Raw genomic sequence first — 18,599 nt, forward strand, 5'->3', positions numbered from 1 at the left:
TTCGTGAACTCGCTGAGAGCACACGTGTATAGGTCCATAAACGTTATTACAAACGTCACACATGGCTTGTATGAGTGTCTTAGACATGTGCATGCTGTACTTCCAAATATAGGCTTTTTGATAGTATGAAAAATAAAGCGTTATTGAGATTTTTTTGAAGTTATACTTCTTTAGGCGCGTTATGAAAAATTGATAAGAGTGAAATTAATAATATTTCGTACAGCATGTAAATTCCCTAGTTATTGTGATAAACAAAAAGGTACCCCTACAGTACCGGTATCGAAAAACAAATATATCAGAATCAGATGCTACCATGCCCCCGCGCTTTAGTTCGCATCAAAACAAACAACGTTAACTTAGAATTCAATTGGAAAGAGCGGCATTACTTCATACTAACTAGACCATGTTACGTATTAATTATTACAGAATGTTGTCTATTGATAAACCGCATTTCAATCTGTTGTGTACGATATTACAAGTAACTAAGGCAGGTATTCGGCAATTGAGAGTTGAAGTACCATTAAGGACGCGTAAAATTAAAAGAAACATGTTTTTTATATTTTTATTTATAACATGAAGTTTGTCTTCAAGTAAAGTCGGCTTCTCACAAACCTAACGTAATCAAGATTGTTTATATCATTTTGTATGTACAAGATTTTGTTGAACTGTTTAGATTGCAACAGTAGGTATGTGAGTAACGACTTATAATCTGGACTGTCGAGATGGCAGCCACCTGAAACAAAACACTATATTTATTTATTTCATCATTTGCTGCACACAATATAGACTTATTACACCAGTCATTATAGACATTCGAAATCGAAAATTTGATAATAATTCCAAAAGTTTTCAAACTTCGGTCAAGTGAATGGTACATTGGGACGACAATAAATCTCATTTTGCAACCTTGTCCGCAGTCCGGAACATTGTTAAAATTGCAATTAATTTAATGTGAAAAAAATTCCAAAAGTTCTGCAAACTTGGGGAAGTTTTCGATATAATATTTCATATCACGTATAAAATTTGCAACCAACCTAAGTGTACGGAACATTTTTTGTTATTTATTTTATTTTCGATATATCTGTCAAATTTGCAGAACTTTTGGAACGTTTTCCTTCAGTTTAATAAAGAAAAACATTAATTTTTAATAACAAAAAATGTTCCGTACACTTAAATTGGTTGCAAATTTGACACGTGATGTAAAATAATATATTTAACACCACTCCAACTTTGCAGAACTTTTGGAATTTTGGTCTCAAGAACTGAGCAAATTATCATTTATTGCATTTTTAACAATGTTCCGGACCGCAGAGCAGGTTGCAAAATTTTATAGTTTGTTTTAATACCACTCCCGACCTTACATCAAAATTTGAAAACTTTTGGAATTATAATGAATTAATTTTCTTGACTGACTGGACTATATATATAGTGAAAGGCGCCTACGATAGTAAGCTCTTTCAGGCAATTGCTCCGTAATGTTAAACAATTATTGTGACACAAAAGTTAAATAAGTACATGTTTTAAGTAATAATTTGTCAACAATTTTATATGAAATTTAATCTAAAAACTTACTATTTAAGGTAGAAATGGTAAGTGCAGGCCTCTCCTTTTGCTTTGTTTTTGTGAGCCCTCAGTGTCCTGATTATTGGTGTTCTGGGCAGAGTTCGATGGGTTCACTAAAATAATATTCAATTATTTTCACTTACTCCAATTTGTATACTTTGATTCATCGGCGATTGATACAACACACACCGATACAATAATAATACAAAAATACTCAATGATGGCATACAAGTTATTCAAATAAACAAAAGAAGTACAAAAAAGGAATGACGAAACGATTGTCCGGTCATTCGATTGTAATTGGTCATCAGCATCTGTAGTCTAACAGTTGAAAAGCAATATGATTCATCATTTCGCCAATCACAATTATTTAGCCAATTAGCGCTATTATTCGTTTATTTATTTAACCATTTTGGCTGTACGTAAAGCACCTCCTAAAAATTTAAAATATTAAAAGCACATACCTCGAATAGCATCAGATCCAGGTTCAGCTGAAAATGAAAGAAATTTAACAATTAGCTTCAATGTTGCAATAAGCAAATTTGGACGCCATTTTGTTCCATAAATTTACTCTCATAATAGCCATAAACACTGATTAGGTTCATCCTGGCTAAAATATACTATATTAAAGTATTTTATACATATATTATAATTATATTTTAAAATGTATTTTTTTAGTTCAACACACGAAAAGCTAAAACATTTTTTAATAAAAATTAAATAAGTATAACCTCTGTATATCTTTGAACAACAAAGCAATTTGACAGACACAGACTATATAGTCTAGATAATTATTACTTACGTGAACTGTAAACTGTCGCAATGACACATGATAGTACTAGAAGGGTTAAAATAAATACTTTTCCGTTCATTTTGCTGGTTATTAGCACTCTGATGTATTTTCCTAAAAGGTTTAAGCTTATATAGTTGAAAGTGTTTTAATTTTATGAATGTAAATCAACGATCTTTAAATAAAAATTTAATTTTTATTTTATAACTCACGAATTTTTTTATTACAATATTCACTTGACTAGTAACTGTACCTGGCATCATATGTGAGATCATAAATATGGTCTTTATAATATATCGGTAACAATTTTTATATATATTAAATAATCAAGTAAATGTACAATAACGAAAAAATATATTAGTTAAGGACTTTTTAAGTCAAAATATTTTGGGGCACAACTATTTTCCACGATTTAACTTATTGACATAATTCTTGATCATGGTTTCTATATGGGAATTATTACGGCACCGCGAATTTCAGGGCATGTCTTGTTCTCCACTAAGACGTTTTCATCTTGTAAAGTAAAATTATCACACAGATCTACATGAAACTCTTTAGCCGTCGCTTAAATGATCCCATATTAAACTGTTTAGAAAAGATTTAAGGGGGAAAGAGTTCCACTCCTTTGCTGTGTTTACAAGAAACAAGTAGTGCGGCACTTGTGATGTAACAAAGGGGTGAAACTCCAGCGTGTTTCTTGACGAGCGTAGTTTGAAAGGGGACGACGGAATCAAGCTTTGTCCCACAAAGAAGTGTTCTCCGAAGTTTAATATAGAAAACTGAAAGACAGGCAATTAAACGGCGATCAAGACTTCAACAACTATAATTCACTCGCCTCTCAATACAGCCCTGCGATTCTGTAACTCACTTTTCGAACTCACACAGCGGATTTTATGATTTGGCATTCTAATAAACAATAAACTACAAGCTCCCACCTTTTCAGAATGCTAAATCATAAAATGACTGCTTCACGACTGATTTGAGAGCGACCGCCGATGCGAAAACCGCTGTGTGAGTTCGAAAAGTGAGTTACAGAATCGCAGGGCTGAACTCTTAGAACTGGCCCAGCGGTGACTGTAGTACTCGACACTCGAACAGACTGGAGTTTAGTAAAGATTAAGAACCTGTTCCGGAGTGAAGAACGGTCGAAGTTTGCCAAAATGGCCGACAGGTACAACGCTAATCAACTCGAGATGGTCAGCTATTTCCAAAGAAACACCCGGAAGCTGGGACTCAATCCAAAAGCACTCCTTTTACAACTTAGACTGGGTTTTATTTTTGTTGATTTCGACTAGGTTTGCATCGCAACCAGAAACTTCTTTTGTGGTCCAATTTAGACGTTCAACCATTACTTTAACTAATTTCTCGATGGTCTAGCCAGATACCTTTCTTTATAATTCCGTCATCGGTATAGCCTAGGAGATTTTATTTTAAGCATGTTGATCAAAAAGAGAGTAGCAGAAAGATCAGATCCTTGTGGTTAACAGCCATTAGATCTAAACTGCTGTTTATCGACGACTACCTTAAGTGATCGATTCTTTGAGAACTCTGTTATCCATTTGTAGACAGCGTCAGGTAACCCATATGATATTCATATACCAGGTTAAGATTTTTTTGTTTGTGTACTATAACCAAAGATGGAGCAAACATAATTGTTAACACATATGGATAGTGATTACCACCAAAAAAACATGCATTATGGATGTTAATGATATTTATTTTTATAGATTAAAATTGATATATAATTAATTCTAGAAAATGTTACGTTTGGGTACTAGATTTCTGTAGTTGCAATGATAATAGATTATTTGACAGCATTTTCAAATTCAGATTACTACTAAAGCGGGCCATAGACGGACCGCATGTTGCAGTCAAGACCGACTGCAATTTGCGGTTTGCTCAGGAACTGCTCGAGCGGTAATACACGGGTATTGCGGATATGAATTTAGTATGGAAACTGCAGATCGCCGTGCGGCGACCGCATATTGCAGTCGGTCTTGACTGCAACATGCGGTCCGTCTATGGCCCGCTTTAGTAGTAATCTGAATTTGAAAATGTCTATGGCCCGCTTATGGAACCTATTTGTGTAGGTTCTGTTATTTTCAATTCGGTAAAGTTTAAAAAATTAAGTTACACATTTATAATTTTCAGAACCAAAACGAAACTCGAAGCAAGATGGCGTTGCACCAGTCCCTGTGACGTACCAGACTTGTAAAGTATGAGTTAATTATCACTTTGCTATTTGTGTAAAATTTTAATAATTTTAAACTAGCCTTACAATATAGGGGGATGAAAAATAGATGTTGTCCGATTCTCAGACTTACTGAACATGCACACAAAATTTCATGAGAATCTGTCGAGCCGTTTCGGAGGAGTTTAACCACAAACACCGCGACACGAGAATTTTATATATTAGATTAAACAAACCAAACTAAGTTGTTTTATATTTGAAAATATTTTGTTGAAATTAATTAATAATATAATAATTAAATGATTTATAAAGGTATTCTTTCTTTTGTACTAAGAAAGGAGAATTTGTAAAGATATGTAAATACGGAGTATGAATATCCTATTTGGCTAATTTTTATATGTTGGTACCTAAAAACGACTTTAGTAGTCAATTCGGGAGCACTAGGATTGTATAATTAAATCGATAAATACACATTTGAGTATTATAACTTAGCACCACGTCGTTTATCTTAATCTAAAACCATTTTACATACAAAAATCATCATAAATAATAATGATAATAAGACATTTCATTTAATATGCTATAATAATATATAAATTATTCATCTCATGGCGAATCCCTTCTATAGGGCCGTTAGTCCTATAAAAAATTATTTAAAATTTAATGTCAATTATTTTCAACATATACTGACAAGATTTTTTAATATTCTACACGTTTCTAGACTAATTTCTTTGTCCTTATAATATGAGCTAAGGTCTGTAAAAATATACTTAAAAATACTTCTTTTGATATGAGAGACGATGAGGAAAATTACATTTAATTATTATTCGAAGTTTTTATTTATAAACCATTGGGAACTCAATTTTCAACCAAATAGTCCTCTTCGTTCCTGTTGGTCTTGGCCGAGATTTGAGTTTTGATGGCTGTTGTCTGTAGCTCTATTGGTTGGATTTGCTAGAATGATTAATAAAAGGAATTATTTAATACTTGCTTTTAATAATTTGCCTCAAATTTGAATATAAAGTAAACTTCCTTTAGTCCTTTTTAATTATAGTATAAATTCACACCCAATAAATTTTTGTAAAAAAATAATTGGGCGGAAATAATTAATTATTTGTATTTTTGGAATAAACAACGTTAAATTTCAACCACAATATTTTTACACATTGGAAATTTATCGTGTTGTCAATTTTTTCAAATAAATTTAATTAAATAATGCTTACATCTTATTAAATCACCACCTGGATTAGCTGTAAGTAAAAAAATTTGATTTAGTAGGTATTAATTTTTTATGTCAATTTTATTTATTCCATTAATTACACTAGATACTAGATGGATGTTCCCTCGGTGATGTTTTTGGTGCCTGTATCTATAGTTTATTCATATCTTTATCAATTAATTGAAAGCTTATTAAAATATATGACTTACCAGAAGCGTAGGTGGATGCTATCAAGCATGCCAGCATAAGGCAAACTAAAAATATCGCTTTGGCGTTCATTATGAATATTCGAAGTCTGAATACAATGTTGCAAATTTCCGATGTTAATATATACCCAAGCGATCAGATATTGCACAATAAAACATAATATTTATATGTCATAAATTTTTAATGATCTACGATAAAAAATATGTATCTACAATAATATAAATATTTTATATGGTACTTTTGAAATTTAAAAATCAATTAATACTTAAGTCAAGTCATCTCTAGTTAAGTAGCCTTGGTACGTCCATTCTGTGTGAATTTTATTACATAATTTGTATGGATTTAAATGAAGGTGTTAACTCCAGTGGCACTTCAAAAACGAAAAAGCTCATGTTAATAAAAATGTATAGCATTATTAGATATTAAGCTTAAATTAAAGTACGTAAATGTAACCTGTAGTAAACGGCAGCAAAATTGCGGTAAGCGCTGAATCACTGATGTATCACAAGGGGCTACGGAACATCCGAGATTGAACGGGATCAAGCCAGGAGAACAATAGTAGATATTGGCAATAAAAATGAGAGATTTCGTAGATTGACTGTCGATTTTCGTTAGTTAGAGAAGAAGATCCAAAGAGCCATAATTTAGTATGAAGTTTTCAAACCTTGCAATGAGTACACGTGAAATATTTCTGACACTATTTACAAGTGATTAGTCGTCCAAAACACGTTGATTTAGCAAATGCCAATAAAACATGCCCTTACAAAAATTTCCTTTATCCTATGACCAGATGTTGCCGGGGATCGAATTCACGACTATCGAACACTGACAATTTAACACGTTTTTAGACATTTGGGAGTCATACCTAGCGATAAGTCTCAACTCAAAATCTTATCCGGAAACCATTTACCACCATATTACATTTTCAGTATTATTCAAGAAATAATCCATAATTTACAGTATAATCTTACATCAAAATATGAATTACAATAAATAAACACTACAATCGAAGGAAGTACCAGTCATGTAGGTACTGTGAACTGTCTACGAGTCCTTAGCTTTAATATTTATTTGCGTCTTTTCATTTTTACCTCACGGCCCTGGAGTCTCTACTCCAAAGGAAACGAAGTTGGAAGAAAGTAGTATTTTTGATGTTTTTATGTTCTTCGCTTGCTCTGCAGCCGTGACAGCTTCTTCAGCAGCTAGTTCTAGCCTAAGGGAGTTAAGACGGGGCTAACGTCTACACACGTAGCCTTCCATATGAAAAGCCCGTCCAACTTTCCAAGATATTAAAAAGATGGCATCCGGTCTCTTGCCTTCGTCCCTATTGATACTTTTGGCTTCTATATATTTTTTAATGCCTATGCATTAAAAAAGGAGGCAAGCGGGCAGGAGGCTCACCTGGTGTAAAGAATACCGCCGCCCATGGAAACCTGCCTTAAAAAACGCGCAGTTGCGGAACGACTGACGTCGAGGTGATACGGATGGTATTTTATATTCTGCCTTGACGTCCGATAGTGAAATTAACGGAGACAAAAGCGGGGTAGACAGAAAACAACTTGTACTCTTTTTCAAATGGAGGACATGGTCCCAATGCTACTTCATGCCCGGGGACACCTATAGCAGTCAGTCGTCGTTGAAATTTCTAGTTTAACGATAACTAAGTAAGTGTAGTACAATCTACCGATAGAATAATAATACGTTAATTTGTAAGCAGTTCGTTAAGGTTCACAATCTTTCGACAGTTTACAATCTCGCGAGATAGATTACAATCTAACGGTTTTTACAATTTTACGGTGACATAATATACAAGAATTTATAACAAAGATAAAAAAGTCTGCTTGAGGATCTCTCTGTTGATAATCAAATATTATTTTTCTTTAATTATAGAAGGCATACATACACCCTCTTCTACTTATGTAATAACTAGATACTAAAAGTAAAAGGTCTGCGTAAAATGAGATATGTAGCTACTACTAATTCTTTTTAACTGGTTTAGAAGTGTGTGTGAGGGCATCTTAATAAGGTTAAAATGTCAATCATAATTTTCTATAAATGACCTTCTTAGATATAATATATAAATACATCTTAGAAGTACTGAGATAAAACATAATGTTTATACAGCATTCCCCAGTAGTAAACTAATAAAGTTATATAATTTTTCTTGAATTATATCAAATAACATGGCAATATAGAGTTCAATTTGGTGACAGATTGTTCTTGCGTTCTTCTAATAAAATGTATAATATTAATAATAACCTCAACCTTAACAAATAAAGTGCTTGGAGATACAGTATTTCTACATCAATCCATTATACCAAACCACTATGAAATAGATTACAAGGAAGTAGATTTAAATAATAATAGTGGGAACTTAAAGATCAAAAAAAAATTAAGAGTAACTTTTATTTTTCATTGATGTCCAATTCTTTTAAAGATCAAATTGTTTACCGCTGGTTAATTGCCCTAACGAAATAAAATTTAATTTAAAAAGTATTTAAGCAATTAACTTTAATAACATTAACTTCTTATTTGTGAATATATTTTTTCTATCCCGATACTTCTAGATAATAATGATATTCCGGAGGGTTTTGTTCTCAGAAACTTATGTTTCCGTTACTCTGTACATATAACAGAACATAAGTAAAGTGTTAAGGATAATGTTCTTAAGCATAAGTGTAAGTAGATTTGTAATTAAATTAATTTTAATATTTTGAGAGTTTGTAAGTTGTCATACATAGTGATTATCGTCATAGTAGTATTGTAGTCGTAGTATTTATTGTATTGCTAAAATTTTTGATGTCGGTGCCTGAAATAATGTGTTTATTATAAAACGACTTTATTTTAATTTACATAACATTTAATTATAATTCAAAGTTTTTTTTATAAACCATTGGGAAGTAAATTTTTAACCAAATAGTCCTTTTCGTTCCTGTTGCGCTTGAGCGACATTCGCGTTTTGCCGGCTGTTGTCTGTAGCTCTATTGGATGGATTTGCTAGAATTATTAATAAAAATAATTATTAAATAGTTGCTTTTAATAATTTCCTTAAACTTAATTTGCCATCTTTTAAATTATAGTATAAATTAATACATCACGTCGATTATGGGCGACAAATAATTAATTAAATTATGTTGTCATTATCATGAAATAAATATACTTAAAAAATACTTACAACTTATTAAATCGCCACCTGGATTAGCTGTAAGTTAAAATTTTTTTATTTAGCAGTAATATTTAATGTAAATCTTATCTTATCGCTAATTAAATTTCGGGAATGATCTTGAAGATACGCATATAATATAAACTATTCCCTTCAATATGTAGTAAAATTGATGTAACATGATTTTAAAAAGACAGATTTTTTAAATTGTAACGAATAAACTCTAAACGTATTGGAGCGATTTGAAAATTTTCCACCATTGATATGCTACATTACCTCTGAGTAGCATAGGCCATATTTATTTCCAAAATGTTCAGGTGGGATAGGACTGTATTTAATATGAAGATTAATCGATGTCTCGTGTAAAACTAACCGTTACGAGACAGTTTTATTTACTTATAAAAAGTCCAGCTTCATGACCTGTATATACTGGTTTATTCCATTAATTTCTCATGAAACTAGAGGGATGTTCCCTCGGTGATTTTTGTGCCTTTATCTAAAGTTTATTCAAATAAATTAAATGCGAATTAGAAAATATGACTTACCAGAAGCGTAGGTGGATGCTATCAAGCATGCCAGCATAAGGCAAACTAAAAATATCGCTTTGGCGTTCATTATGAATACTGACTACAATGTTTCAAATTTCCGATGTTAATATATACCCAAGCGATTAGATATTGGACAATAAAACATAATATTAATTTGTCATTAAATGTTGGAATGATCTACAATAAAAATATATCTAAAACATAAAATTTATGCAAAAGTACTATTGGAATTTGGAAAAAAATAATACTTAAGTCAAGTCATCTTTAGCTGGTATTTGATATTTTGTGTGAATTTTTGTTAAATAATATAGATTGATTTACATAAGGTATTGACTCCGGCGGCGCTTCATAAACGAAATGAATAGCATTATTACATCATGAAACCCGCACGATAGTTTATAGAGTCTACTCAAAGGGGAACTATCAAAGTTGGAGGAAATAAAGATCCGAGAGTTCTTCTGGCTTCTTTATTGCTGTTATGTGTGTGTTAATAGAAATCGACTTGCCCTATTTTTATATGTGTCGTGGTCCTAAACTACTTAATGGCTAAAACACTTGTCATTAAATTTGTAGCTTAGTGTTCGTCAAAATTTCAGGTCCAATACGTTAAGGACTAAAACCTTAGAAAGATCTAAAAGTACAACATCTACATTACCTCTTACAGTGAATTACTCCATCATCATGATACCAGATGCTATAGTTTAATTACACGCTTTATATTAGCTTTACCTGTATGTATGTATGTAACCGACTCCTTCGGACGCGATTTTGACCCACTTTTAACGGACAGGTTTAATTCAAACTTTGCGCACCTGTCAAAGATCGATGACAATGCAATAATCCGAAAAAAAAATGAAAAAAATAAAAATAAATAACAGTTTGAAAAAACTAAAAAACCCGCTTTTAAAGCACATCAAACTAAAAAGTGAAAAATAATTCCTAATTTAAGCTGAAAATGGTAATAAATGGGGCTCTCTGCCTATAATCTGGCCATATTTTTCGTCTATCGAGCAACCCACGCTTTTTCACACTAATACCAGTATTTTTTGTTCATTACCAATTTCAGCCTAAATTAGGAATTATTTTTCACTTTTTAGTTTGATGTGCTTTAAAAGCGTGTTTTTTAGTTTTTTTAAACTATTATTTATTTTAAATTAATATACGCCCACTGTCAACCAACGAACGTAGTGGTCGTTCACTGGTGACCTTCTTATATACTTAACACATAAATAGTCAGAGGCAATTCAGTCCGACGGGGAGGCGCTAGCAGTTAGTCCTGATATAGCGAGCCTACCTTTCGATCGGGTGTACATAAAGTCTCCTCGAGAAATTATGCGAAGGTTGTCATCGACGGAGCATGTTCCAAACTTAAACCCGTAAATGCTGGGGTCGAGAAAGGCTGAATCCTATCTCCGACACTGTTTCTTCTGCACATCAATGATATGTTGCAACTTAGCAACATTCATATGCTATGCTTTGTGTCTGAAGTCAAAACGCGGAGTCTTGGACGCTGACCAAATTTAGTCCAATTTAATCCCAAGAAGACACAAGTTTTCACATTTAATAATAATACCCTTTGTCACTACTCCTCTTGGTGTGCTCAGCAAAGCAATACTTTACTTAACTGCGGGCCATCGCTTGCAACTGTATAAAGCGCAAATTCGGCCCTACATGGAGTATTGTTCACACCTCTGGGCGGGAGATCCGCAGTCCAAGCTCCTTCCACTTGACTGTATTTAACGAAAAGCGGTTCTAATCGGCGACGACCTTTCCGGGCGCTTTGATGGAGCCTTGGCATTGCGTAGAGATACTCTCATCTTATATGGTCACTCTGCATCTTCTACCGCATTTACCATGGAGAGTATTTAGAGGAGTTGTTCCGATTTATATCAGCAGCCGAGTTTCATCATCGTCGAAGCAGAATACGAAATTCCGCCCGAATCACCTCGACGTCCGCCGTTCCACAACTGAGTGTTTTTAAGGCAGTTTCTGCCACGCACCACCACTATGCAGAACCAGCTGCCGACTGTATTATGTAATTCCAAACCATTCAACTTAGGGTCCTTAAAAAATAGAGGGTATAAATTCTTAAAAGGCCGGCAACGTACTCGCGAGCATTGAGTTTCCATGGGCGGCTATCACTTAACATCAGATGATATATCTATATAGGTGTACTAGTGGACCCGACAGACGTTGTCCTGCATGATATTTCAAGCAATTAGTAAAGCAAAGTATGAAAGGACCGACTGCAGCGCCATCTGGCGGGCTGATTTGTGAACCTAAACCATTCCCAGATCTCCTTGAACACACACAAAAAATTTCATCAAAATCTGTCCAGTCGTTTGAGAGAAGTTCAGTGACATACACACAGAAGAATTATATATATAAAGATATGACGGTATCTTTACCTTTGTTAATGATGTTAAAGTTGATGACACTTTGGTATTGCGTGCTTTTAATAAAATTTATAATATTAATAATAAACTCAACTTTAACAAATAAAGTGCTTGGAGATACAGTCTTCCTCCATCAACCTATTACGCCAAAGGACACCACTATCAAATAGATTACAAAAAAGTATATTTAAGTAATAATGATGAGTGTTTTTTCAAGAGTCTCAAGACAGCGCTTACACTGGCTATACGCCGTGGTAAGCGGCGGAATATGGTTTTAATAAACCATATGCGTAATACAATAATCGTTAAGATTACAGATAAATAATTTATTCATTGTCGAAAAGCACGAGGATACATCGTTCGAATATTATCAGCTATTATCCTCTAATTTCACATAGAAGAATTGGTAGGGGAGCCCAAGAGGGGATTTCGGGATTTACTAAAGCGCGGCAGATTAATATATAGGGGGATACCTTGTACCCGGTTAAGTACCTCCACAAAATATGAGGCCCATATATAAAGCCGCACGTGAAGGAGACAGGATCAGTTTAGTAAAAAAAAATTGACCATCAGAAATTCCCGAGCGCGTCAGATTAAGGTAGGGTGAGTTAATTACATCCTAAAAAGTGTATATTCCACTAATCTGACAATTTGAGAGTGACGGAAAAAAAGGGGAGGGCAACAAAGTTGTAAAAAAAAAACGTCATCTCGACATTCTCGAGCGTAGCTAATTTTTTTTTTATTTTGAAGGAAATAATTCAAGAATAATGAAAAATATATAATCTGACGATTTCCGCAAGCCGAAATAACAAAAATTCGTCGATAAAGTTAAATGCGTGCAGCTGCGTGATGCCTACATTTCCTTAAACCGATCGGAATCTACTAAACGGCGTTCTAAATATTTCCCTCAAAATTACATTTCCTGTGAATTTGAACCGATTCGGACCGATAGATTTTGAGAAATTTTGAAAAATCTTTAAAAAATAAGATTTTTTTTTTTAAAGTGGTTTCTTTATCGATCAACTTCAAAAACTAATCCGCCTTTGAACTTGAAAAACCACGTCGATCGCCACCAAGCTGGTCAAAAGCGGTTGATTAGTTCGAGAGATATCGTGAACGAAAGAAACCCGAAAAAGTGTTTTTTCGGGATTACTCCGAAATTTGTGGTTCGATCAATTAAAATTGCAAAATTACTTATGAGGATGATACAACTGCGTCGAATGCCGCCAACCGCGTGAAAATTGCTTGAGCCATTCAAAAGGTATTGCGGTTTGAAAATTCCAAAAATAGTGTTCTATGAAACTTCTATCAGACTTTCGAGCTGGGAGAGCTCAAATGCATAGAAATGTTATTTCTTTGAACTCAACGAGCTCAAAATATCAATTTTAAGCGCCCAGGAATGGAATTAGCGGGAAGTTGCAGGGATGGCCCTTTAGGTGAACCGTTTTTCTAAATTTTTTTTGTCAGATCAGGCGAATCCCTCTAGATAATCGTCAGATTATGAGACAGTACGTTTAGAACATAAAGATGAACCACATATATCTTAATCTGACGCGCTTGAGTATTTCAAAATTGCGATTTTTTTTTGCAAATTAAGAAAATGGCTGTGGGTTTGCGTCCCATCGAAATCGTCAGATTAGTGAATGAGAGCTTTTTTTTGGTGCACTTAACACTCCCTTAGAAAATCTGACGCGCTCGATATTTTTTTTTTTTTTTAATTTTCAACCCTTAAATACAACCACCCGCATCATGCAAACGATCAGATTAACATACGTACATTATTAAAAATACGTAGGGCATAGATGCTATCAATATCTGACGCGCTCGAGGATGTCCATGCAACAGTTTTTTTTTACATATTTAACTATCTATAGCCGCTTCCCCCACCGATGAAAAGGAATTTATCATATAACATTTTTTTCTTCTTTTTATCTAAGCTTTGCATCCCAATAGGTCTCTACGACGCTCGAGTAAATCCCCATTTAGCATCGTGGGCTCCCCTACCACAATTATTTCAAAATATTTGCTTAAAGACATTTATATTGTTTACTAGCCGGGTACATTTATTAAGTTCAATAAAAATAACTATCCACTATAGTTAAAAATATTTAATATTAATAGCATTTTTTAATTCTAATTCTGTGTAGGAACAGAAAATATATTGTAACGACGTTATTACTGAAAACAAAACTAGTCGTACTATTTTCACTACAGTACTCTTTCATCTGATAACACTTTTATAAATAATAGGGTACTAAATGAAATAAAGAATTATTTTATATACTTTATTTGCACATCATATTTTGTGAGTAATCAAATTAATCCATGTCGATCCGATTGTCGTTGACCAACGTCTGCATTCTGCTTGTTATTATTAGTGGCTTGGTTTGAAGGGCTCGCTGAAACAATATTATTCAATAAATTATTTATCAAACATGTATACAGATAAATTATTGTGGTTCTTTGAGGTTCTAGTATTTAACAACCCTGACAAATCTAAGGGAACTTACATTCAACAACGTCGCCGCCAGGATAAGCTGTAAACAAACAACAATTTTTTTAAATAATTATATTTGTATATTTTACGTTCAATGAACTTGTGAATATATCTTAGTGAATGTTTGTAATCTATGCTTTAGACAACATATATATTAACAACTTAATCTTAACTTTTTATACTTATGACATTACTTATATGGTAAACCATATAATAGACCCCATACCATGACAAATATTACTTAAATTGTCTCTCGTAAATTCTTATGCCGTACTTATTACTCTAAGATAAAGAAAAAATATATTATATGATTCACCCCTCTTGCTCTTGGACCCACACTATTTCTTCACTTAAGTTAAAAAAGAATTAAAAATCCTTAATTAGTATTAAATATTTAATAAAGGAAAAATTTAAATATAATTTCAAATTGTGCTTACCAGCAACGAAGGTTGATGCTATTAAGCATGTAAAGATAAGACAAATTAAAAATATCGATTTGGCGTTCATTTTGAATAGCAAATAAACTATGATAGTTCAACAAAATCGATGTAAATATATATACTTCACCGGTTTGATAGTGGACAATTAAATATCTATAAAAAAATTATGATTAACTTTTATTTTTATTGATTTTAAATTAGAACGATACGACGGTTCATTTAAAGAACACATCAAATTCTTTTAAAATTAAATTGTTTACCGCTGGTTAATTACTCTATACGAAATAAAAATTAATTAATAAAGTATTTAAGAAATTAGTTTTAATTAAATTAACTTCTTATTTATGAATATTTTGTATCCCGATACTTATACAGTGTATCCTTATTTCATAGGGTTTTATTCTTAGCTTATGTTTTTGTTACACTCTCAACTACTACCAAAGACTATATATAATATAACATTATTTTTTTAAACAACCATAAATAAGCATATCACGGCATATAAATGAGCCTTTTGTTATATTTTTAATATCATTATTACATTCTCTAGTATACATATAACCGGTATTAAACATAATGTTAAAAATTATTCTTAATTATACGTAGTTGAATAAGTTTACTAATTACATTAATTTTAATGTTTTGTGTGTTGGATTTCTTTTTAATTATGTAAAATAATTATAAGTTTAATACATAACTTCAATCCGGTAAAAAAGTGTTTTCTTTAAATGTGTAAAAGTTATGTTAATAAAAGGCAATACTTATAGTAGGTAGTATTTTTAAAATATTTCAAACAGTTGTAGACAATGTTTTTCTAACTTTTTGCGGAAAATTACGTGTTTCTACAAATTTTTTTTTTAATATTTATGTTCGATACGTAATAACAGGGGTAGTAATTAGTTAGTAATAATTAGCAAACGTAAACATAACGTATTGTATATGACATTTCTTTTGTAAAAGTAGTCGTAGTCGGGTTATATGAGATAAAAATAAGGAATAATTTTGTGTCTAAGTCTCATAAACTAATTTTTAATTTTATATAAGAAATTTAAATAAAATTAATTATAAACAGTTGTTAATTTTTTCGTAATTCACGATATTCATATCTTTTAATTACATAAACTTTAATAGTGCTATATACATATTTTATATTGACACGACAGATGTAAAACATTCACGAATAAATAAAAATATATATATTGCGTTTTTGAAATAATTTTAGGATTCAATAACAAAATTCGTGGCAAAATGAACGGAAAATTGTTATTCGTTACATTTTTAGTACTGTCATGCTTTTATGCAACAGTTAGTTGTGAACGTAAGTACCAAAATCATAAATTAATATTAAAACCAGACTGATTAAGGGTCTAATAACAGCCATTTATGGTTATAAATTTGTGTAATTCGTTTCGAAAAAACAAATTTAATAACATAATTTTCCGTCTACATTGAAAGTGTTAATATCAGGATTGATTATTTTTTTTACAAATTGAAGATAAATGTTTACTGTTCACTTATAGCAAATCCTATCCCAGAACCGGGTGGTGACACGATTAGTGGTAAGTAAGATCAGATATATGCTAATATAATTAAAGTTAACGATTATTTTTTCATTGGTCGTTTTTCTCTATTCACTAAGATTTCACAAGAAATCACTACGTAAATGAAGATTCTAGAAATGTATTACGTTGTTATTTTTCGTACATCTGTCTCAAATGAGATGCAATTAATTGCAAAGCCATATCTACAACTTATATAATGTTTTTGTACAGCACAAGGTAAATTATTCAATTTTAATATTATTTTTTATAGTGAACCCAACGAACACAGCAAGTAACAGCAATGGGCAATCAACTCAAGGCAAACAGAATCAGAATCACAAGCCTTAGCTTTTGTCAATGGTAGGACTTAAAAACTGATTTTAACTCGTTATTTTGAAATTTTAATCTAGAAATCCCTCAAAATTATTTCACGTAACATCTTGCACAACACGATCAAATGCTAGAATGTAAAAACGCATGGACTTTTTCGTGCGTCGCCATAATTTTTATCGTTTAGTAGTGTAAGCCATTGTTAAATTCTTTTTCAAAAATAGTATTCCCTAAAAGTAAATCACTTAATATGTTGCGTTCGTTTTGTGTTTGGTATATAAATGCCACGTTAAGTATATTTGATGTCTATGCTTGCGTCGTCAACAATAATCAATATCCATATTATTTAATATTTTAAGTGATTTTTTTAAAATAGAAGAGAGATCATATAAAAAAAGGGTTTTCAAGTGATTTTCGTGTCTTTTTCAGAGTTTGATGTTGGATCAATCTTCACATGAACCGCATTCAACAAAAATATATTGCTGAAAAAATAAATTTTTGTTTATTATTTTATGGGTTTTATTAAATAGTTTAAATTACTAATATACTATTGAATTACCAAAGAGTTTATGAGTTATAACATAAAATATATAATATAGAACCCAAAATATTTAAGGAACGTAAGAGAAACAAGTGAACGTAACTGCTTGCGCCTGCGACGACTATCTATAATACAGACTACAATATAATGTACCTCTCTGTATTAGTTATTTCACCAAAACAAAACTATTCATAATAAATAATAATAATAATAAAACATTTTTTTACCGGATTGGAGTTATGTATTTACAATTATTTTAATAATAATAAGCTATAAGTATTGCTATAGCGTCATCGTAACGGTTTATACTAATGGCGATAGCTAGATATACTTAGTTATAAATACTGTTAAAATTGAAAATTAACAAAATATTACATTTGAATTTGGAATCTGTGACTTTTATATTATTGTTCATTGAGTTTTCTCACATTATACAATATTTTGCGATATTAAAATTGAGTGGGGTCCTAAAGAGAACCAAATCGCTATAATTGCATTACACAAAGGAGTATGCAATGCAATTTTTAAAACTCTCCATACGCTTGGCATTATTAAAATATTTGTGTACCGCACTATTAATAGCTACAATGAGATCTCCGATGTTTGTGACAGAAAAAGATCTGGCCGTCCACGTAGTGTTTGTACGAAAAAGGTGGTCAAAGCAGTAAGGGAAAGAAGTCGAAGAAATCCTATCCCGAAGCAAAAAACTTTATTTCGGGAGATGAAGATAGCACCTAGAACTAGATGACTTAGAATTTGTAGCCCAAATGAGACGTACTGGTCATTTCTGAACCGATAATTTAATAAAAATAGCGTTCTAAAATCGAAACAACTACTGAAGTGGCACGCAAAGGGAAGTCACAGAAAAAAGGTGAAGACTGGCCGTCGTCTAGTCCTGATCTTAATGCATGGATTATGATATATGGTCAGTTTTAGAGAGTATGGCTTGCTCTAAACGCCATGATAATTTGGAGTCCCTAAAACAATCCGTACGTATGCAGTGAAGAATTTTCCTATGGAAAGATGCGTGCTTCTATTGATAACTGGCGTCAACGTTTCAAAACCTATATTGTAGCCAATGGAGACCACTTCGAATAAATTTTTTTTATTTTAAATTGTTAATGTATTATATATTAAACTAACACACTGTAAAAGTAATAAATGTTATTTGTA

At 32.0% G+C, this 18,599-nt stretch overlaps 5 long non-coding RNA genes across 5 annotated transcripts; 1 reads left to right on the top strand and 4 right to left on the bottom strand.

Moving 5' to 3' along the window:
* Positions 1-548: 548 nt before the first annotated feature.
* On the bottom strand, positions 549-2,517 carry LOC125055324. The gene is made up of 4 exons (XR_007117847.1): positions 2,366-2,517; positions 2,028-2,054; positions 1,573-1,676; positions 549-733 (listed from the first exon to the last, which is right to left on the bottom strand). It is a non-coding gene; the product is annotated as an uncharacterized LOC125055324 (long non-coding RNA).
* A 2,842-nt stretch (positions 2,518-5,359) lies between these two features.
* On the bottom strand, positions 5,360-6,107 carry LOC125055303. The gene is made up of 3 exons (XR_007117843.1): positions 5,973-6,107; positions 5,768-5,794; positions 5,360-5,498 (listed from the first exon to the last, which is right to left on the bottom strand). It is a non-coding gene; the product is annotated as an uncharacterized LOC125055303 (long non-coding RNA).
* Positions 6,108-8,858: 2,751 nt separating this feature from the next.
* LOC125055304 lies at positions 8,859-9,822 on the bottom strand. The gene is made up of 3 exons (XR_007117844.1): positions 9,679-9,822; positions 9,146-9,172; positions 8,859-8,967 (listed from the first exon to the last, which is right to left on the bottom strand). It is a non-coding gene; the product is annotated as an uncharacterized LOC125055304 (long non-coding RNA).
* Positions 9,823-14,348: 4,526 nt separating this feature from the next.
* LOC125055473 lies at positions 14,349-15,167 on the bottom strand. Its single transcript, XR_007117901.1, has 3 exons — positions 15,012-15,167; positions 14,588-14,614; positions 14,349-14,476 (listed from the first exon to the last, which is right to left on the bottom strand). It is a non-coding gene; the product is annotated as an uncharacterized LOC125055473 (long non-coding RNA).
* Positions 15,168-16,192: 1,025 nt separating this feature from the next.
* Positions 16,193-17,393, top strand: LOC125055424. The gene is made up of 4 exons (XR_007117884.1): positions 16,193-16,332; positions 16,535-16,573; positions 16,827-16,915; positions 17,315-17,393. It is a non-coding gene; the product is annotated as an uncharacterized LOC125055424 (long non-coding RNA).
* Positions 17,394-18,599: the final 1,206 nt, after the last annotated feature.

Source organism: Pieris napi, chromosome 13 (assembly GCF_905475465.1).
Source record: "Pieris napi chromosome 13, ilPieNapi1.2, whole genome shotgun sequence".
Taxonomy (NCBI): Eukaryota; Metazoa; Arthropoda; class Insecta; order Lepidoptera; family Pieridae; genus Pieris; species Pieris napi.